Consider the following 6,307-nt stretch of genomic DNA (forward strand, 5'->3'; position numbering starts at 1 on the left):
CTCTTCATCCTCATGTCCTCCTCCTCCTCTTCATCCTCCTCTCTTATGTCCTCCGTCCTCCTCCTCTTCATCCTCATGTCCTCCTCCTCCTCTTCATCCTCCTCTCTTATGTCCTCCTCCTCCTCTTCATCCTCATGTCCTCCTCCTCCTCTTCATCCTCCTCTCTTATGTCCTCCTCCTCCTCTTCATCCTCATGTCCTCCTCCTCCTCTTCATCCTCCTCTCTTATGTCCTCCTCCTCCTCTTCATCCTCCTCTCTTATGTCCTCCTCCTCCTCTTCATCCTCATGTCCTCCTCCTCCTCTTCATCCTCCTCTCTCATGTCCTCCGTCCTCCTCCTCTTCGGTCCCTCTAGACCTCTTTCCCTCAGCATCCTTTCATCCCGTTCCTCCTCCCAACCGTCTCCTTCCCTGCATGGATCTCCAGAACATCCATGATCGGATCCTCTGATGGATTTTTTGTTGATCGTACATCTTACATCTTACCACCGTCCTAAAAGTGTCATGGCCGCCTCCCGTCCTGGTCTCTGAAGAATGATGTTAGTTTTGTGGAGCCTGTGAGGGTCGACCACAGGAGTCTGTAAAACTGGATTCTAACCACCGGCCGGTTGCTGAAGGCGTTCCACATGGACCCGTGTCGGTTCTCCTGTCCGGCTGTAAAGAACCCATCCCTGCTGCACCTCTGATGCTGTTTTTCCCGCCGTCCTCCAATTCGTTCCTTTGTTTGTTTACCATGTTTGCCCCCCCTCATCAGGCGGGGTAAGTGGGGAGTTTAGTTACACTAATGATGACCCTGGGGCCGCTCCTTAACTAGCTCCCTGCAGATGTTAAAGGCGGTTAATGCTCACCTTCAGGGACACGCTGAGGTAAGGCTTACCTGTCCTTACCTGTGTTCCTCTCCATGTTTCTGCTGATCTCCTGTGAAGATTGACAGATGACGTTTATGGAGAATGACGGTGCAGGGCGCCGCCGCCATTTCCTGTTGACCATCTGTGGCTTTGGCCTTCATCAATAACCAAACCAGTTTAGTTCAATTTCACAACACAGACGTCTGAACGGGCTTCACTAACTGGACAAAACATCAAATCTGTCATAAAATACAAACTAAACTGGACCCTCCCTGCTCTTAGACCAGGGGGGGTCAGACTCCAGGCCTGGGGGGGCGGCATTCTACTTGTTTTCCAGCCCACCTGCCCTTGAAGCTCCTTATTGGCTAAACACCTGAACCAGGTAATCAGCAGCAGGTAAGGCCGGGTTTCTGCAGGACCAGCAGGAGGCGGGGCTACAGGCCTGGATTTGGGCCCCCCGCCCCTACCTTCCTTCTCGGTAAGGAAAACCACAGCCAGGTTATCAGAGACCATGCCCCCCCTTTTCATCCGAGTTGTGATTGGTTTCTCATCCTGATGCAGTTTTCCAGCAGACCAAACAGAAACTCTGACGGAACCGATCCATCAGAACCATGAGAGAAGGACCGTTTGTTTTCCTCCTGGAACAACGTTTCCATAGAAACGCAAAGAACCAAGGACCGGTCTTTGGATTATTTCAGAGCTGCTGAGGAACCAGAACTCACGTCTCCTTCTGCAGAAATAAAAAGGATCAGAATGCAGAAGTGTGGCGTGAAGGAGGCGGAGCCTGCCGTCTCCAGGCAGCTCTGCTCCTCCTGTGGGACGCCGTATGGACGCCTTGACATCCAGCTGCAGCACAAGAGAAGGAACCGCTGAGGGCGAGTTCAAACATGCAGAACATCCAGAACTTGGCGAATTATGAGACCAGGAAGAGTCCGCAGGGATCAGCAACCTTTGTTTTTTGTTTCTCCACATTGATTGGCTGTCTGCAGTGACAGGGGGAGGGGCTTCCCACAGATTTTCTCTGAGCACTGTTAGTCTTTTTTATCATTAGAACGTAGAACTACACATTTTCTAAAACACTGGACGATTTTCAACAAACACGGTTTCCAACCGTCTGCTAAACATGCAAAGCTCGGCCACAGCACCTCACAGGCTCCTCTCAACGGTTTCTCCTCAATGGTAACGACCCCAAATGCTGTTTTGGGGTCGTTACCATAAATCCAGTTTCCCACTGCTGGGTCTCTCTGAACCCCTCCCACCAGCTCTCTCTTTGCATTCACATGATTGACAGTTTTTTCTGTTTTTGTGTCTTTAGCTGTGTATTTAAGACATTTACTGCACAGCTACACTTGTCAGCTGGGCTCTGGATGCTCACTACTTCACTCCTGTAGCGCCTCTGTGCACGCGGTGAACGCTTCAGAATCCAGAGCTCTGAACGGCGTGACCGCGATATGAATTCACGCTGGAACCGCTCAGCCATGGTTGGATTCACAGCCTTCGGACCTGCAGAACCAGAACGTCCACATGGAGGTTCTGATCAGATGATTTGATGGTCAGACGTTGAACGCTTGTGTCTCTGAGGACAGCAGTTCCTCATTGGTTCATCCGTCCTTCCTGATAGGGAAATGTTCTGACCTCTTTGGTCTTTTGGACCCTTTGGTTCCGTTATTCTTGAGCTGTTCTCCAGGATGCTGGAGAGCATTGGGAGGCTTTATTTTCTTGACTGAAAGTCAGACATGGTTTCTTTGGATCAGCGTCTGACGGCGTGCGATCCAAGATGGAACCCGAAACCATCCTCAGATTTTGGGTCTGGAGGGAAGCGAAGGCGCCAGCGGCGGCGTTGGCCGTCACGTCCCGCACTAATGAGTCCTCATATCACCTAATTGTCTGACAAACTGTTCCTTTCCTGTCTGCCAATGTGTTTACAAAGTCTCTCCTTAATTTATGCAGGACGATACGAGCGCCGTCTGCCGAGCCGCTCCTTCCTTCACAATAACACGCATCCTCCTCCTCTTCCTCCTCCACTCACTTTACTTCAACCTTCTGTTCTCCTCCTCCTCTCTGGTTTCCACTCACTTTCCTCCCCCCTCCCTCAGACAACTGTGACAGTTTTAATTCTGACCACTGATTAGCCCGATTCAATTAAGTCCTCCACGCTGTGTCCAACAGCAGAGCAGCATGGGGGCCCGGGGTCTGTTTGGGCCCCCATTCATCAAGCTCCAGCCTCTTAATCATCATTTAATTACGGCCTGCGTCCGTGCGCGCCGGACCGGGCCTTCAGGTGGGCTCTGGAACCAATCCCGTTTGGGCTTCATCGGCTGATTGCAGAGAAGCTCAGCAGGGTGCGGTCTAATTCCTGCACAGACGACTTCCTGCTCGCTGCAGCTTCTTTAGACCAGCTGTAAAAATGTTGAGGAACTTTTCTGTTCATAAACAGAATTCATTCTGGACATTTCTGTGAGATCAGATGAGCTCAGGTGTGACGGAAGCATCTTTGCTGGACGCTCTCGATCATCTCAGCTGCTAAAGGAGGCGCTGACCTATGACCTTTTTCTCTCTTGGTTTTTGTGCTTGTCTTGTTTGAAATGTCTTAATTTATGCATTAATTTATGAGTTTTGGTAACAAGTGACCTCCATGTGGATGCATAGCTGCTAAGACTCATGGGTAATATTTAAACAGTGAGGTGAATTTAATTTTTCTGAGAACCTGCTTATGTTTGTGGCACAGCTGCTCACAGCGGTGGTGGGAGTGTGATGGTGTGGGGCGATGCTCAGCTGGATCTGAACAGGCCTCAGATCTCGTCGTTTCTCTTGTGGTGTTTTTTTTTTCCTGAACAATGCTCCGGTTCTGCTGCAGGACGACCCGGACTCCCTCTGCTGATGCTGCAGGCCGCTGAAGCCGCTCTGCTGGCGTGGCGTTGGCAGCAGGGCGCATTCCTCCACATCTTAAAGGTAAACTCTGTCTCCCTGCAGATATCAGCGTTACTAATCCTTTTTGTCGAGCCCTCTCAGCGCCAGCGGGGATAACATCACATCACTAACAGGCAAGGCCCGCTTTGTCAGTCGGACCCGGGGCTCTAATCTCCTGCCGGCCCGCTCGGCTTTGCGCTCACAGAAAAGCGTTAATGACGTTATGGGAGGAGAAGCCCCATGCCGCTGGGAACCCGATAATCCCACTTTGTTCCTTTTGGATTACGGGGAAACTCCTCCCCCCTCGCGGTTGCTGATCTTCTGGGTGTTGTGCAGACACAAAGGGGCCCCTGCTGTTGGGCCCCATCCACTTCTTACTCTCTAAATACCTCTCTCATTTGTAGGGCCGCAGCCAGGGGTGCGCGCCCCTTTATTTGCTCCTCAATTAGCAGGAAAGGCGTGCGCTGATCACTTCCTGTGCAGAGGTGAGCGGTGGCGTGAAAGCCTGATGAGAGTTTCATGTCACGACCGTGCACGCCAACATTTGCTGCTCCTCCCCCCTCTTTCAGCCTCATGTTTGGGGGGGTGGCTATTTCCGCTAAGCCGAAAGACTAAACTGCTTCAGCGCAGCCCCCCCCAGCTGCTTTCACACTCTGGCCCACGGGTCCAAATGGGCGGGGAATTCTACTAACTTTCACACCTTCACCTGCCTTTATGCTCCACTCTTCTTGGGGGGCGGGGCTAACGTCTTTCACACTTAGACCAGAAGCAACAAACCCTGACGGGAATCGAACGTGGACGCCATTGAATGAGGTTGTTCACTTACCGCCGTAGGTGAACAACAGCTAAGGTCACATGTCATATTTCACCACCAGATCTTCTCAGAATAAAATGTTCTTTAAAGAGCAGCGTATCTAAAATAACCAAAGTTCTCCTGTGGAGCTGCAGTGTAATAGTGTAGTCAGGAGCCTTTATGTTTGTTAGTTTGTGTAAATACTAACTCCAGCTATTAAAGCAGTTTTCTTTGGAGACACAAACGTTTTCACATGTGACAGTCGTATCCGCGATCATCAGTTTCAGGAGGAAGAATCCTGTTTAACGGGCTGCAGTCTGAACCCGGACCCCCGCCCCCTGCTGTCTGATCCGTCTCTGAAGAGTTGTCCTCTCTGGAGCCGTTTGGACGACTTCTTCTTTTCTTTAGAGACTTTCCTCTCAGTGAGTTGAGGGGAGGTCAGCTCCTCTGCCCCCCGTCTCCACCGGCTGCTCCCCGGATGCCAAGAAAGCCTCAGAGATGAAGCGGACAGATGGCCGCTCGCTTTAGGACGGGTCTTCAGCGGCTCGACGGTTCTTCCCGTAGTGGCTTGGCAGATGCACGCGCATATGCCTTTCCCTCAAATGGTCCACTCTTAAGGGGCGCAGAGCAGGACTCTGACCCGCGTTTACCATCAGTGAAGGCAGAAGGAGGCAGAGGACACTTCTGATGTGATCAGCTCCTATGATAATCCTATCATTGACGGCGTTTGTGAGGAACTCTGCTCGTTCCTCTTCACGTTGCTTCAGGTTTGCAGATCAGAAGAACAGCAGCAGCTTGATCTTTCAGTCTTTTAAACATTCTGTTGGGGTTTACTGCTCTGAACCATGGAATTTAAATGATCAATTTATTTATTCTACATGCCCATCATCTACATGACCAACATCTACATGACCATCATCAACATGACCAACATCTACATGACCATCATCTACATGACCAACATCTACATGACCAACATCAACATGACCATCTTCTACATGACCAACATCTACATGACCAACATCTACATGACCATCATCAACATGACCAACATCTACATGACCATCATCTACATGACCATCATCTACATGACCAACATCTACATGACCAACATCAACATGACCATCTTCTACATGACCAACATCTACATGACCATCATCAACATGACCATCTTTTACATGACCAACATCTACATGACCATCGTCTACATGAAAATCGTCTACATGACCAACATCTACAGGACCAACATCAACATGACCATCTTCTACATGACCAACATCTACATGACCAACATCAACATGACCATCTTCTACATGACCAACATCTACATGACCATCATCAACACAACCATCTTTTACATGACCAACATCTACATGACCATCATCTACATGACCATCGTCTACATGACCAACATCTACATGACCAACATCAACATGACCATCTTCTACATGACCAACATCTACATGACCAACATCAACATGACCATCTTCTACATGACCAACATCTACATGACCATCATCAACATGACCATCTTTTACATGACCAACATCTACATGACCATCGTCTACATGAAAATCGTCTACATGACAATTGTCTACATGACCAACGTCTACATGACCAACATCTACATGACCAACATCTACATGACCAACGTCTACATGACCAACATCTACATGACCAACATCTACATGACCATCATCTACATGACCAACATCTACATGACCAACATCTACATGACCAACATCTACATGACCAACAT

This window comes from Oryzias latipes, chromosome 10, assembly GCF_002234675.1.
Source record: "Oryzias latipes chromosome 10, ASM223467v1".
In the NCBI taxonomy this organism is placed as follows: domain Eukaryota; kingdom Metazoa; phylum Chordata; class Actinopteri; order Beloniformes; family Adrianichthyidae; genus Oryzias; species Oryzias latipes.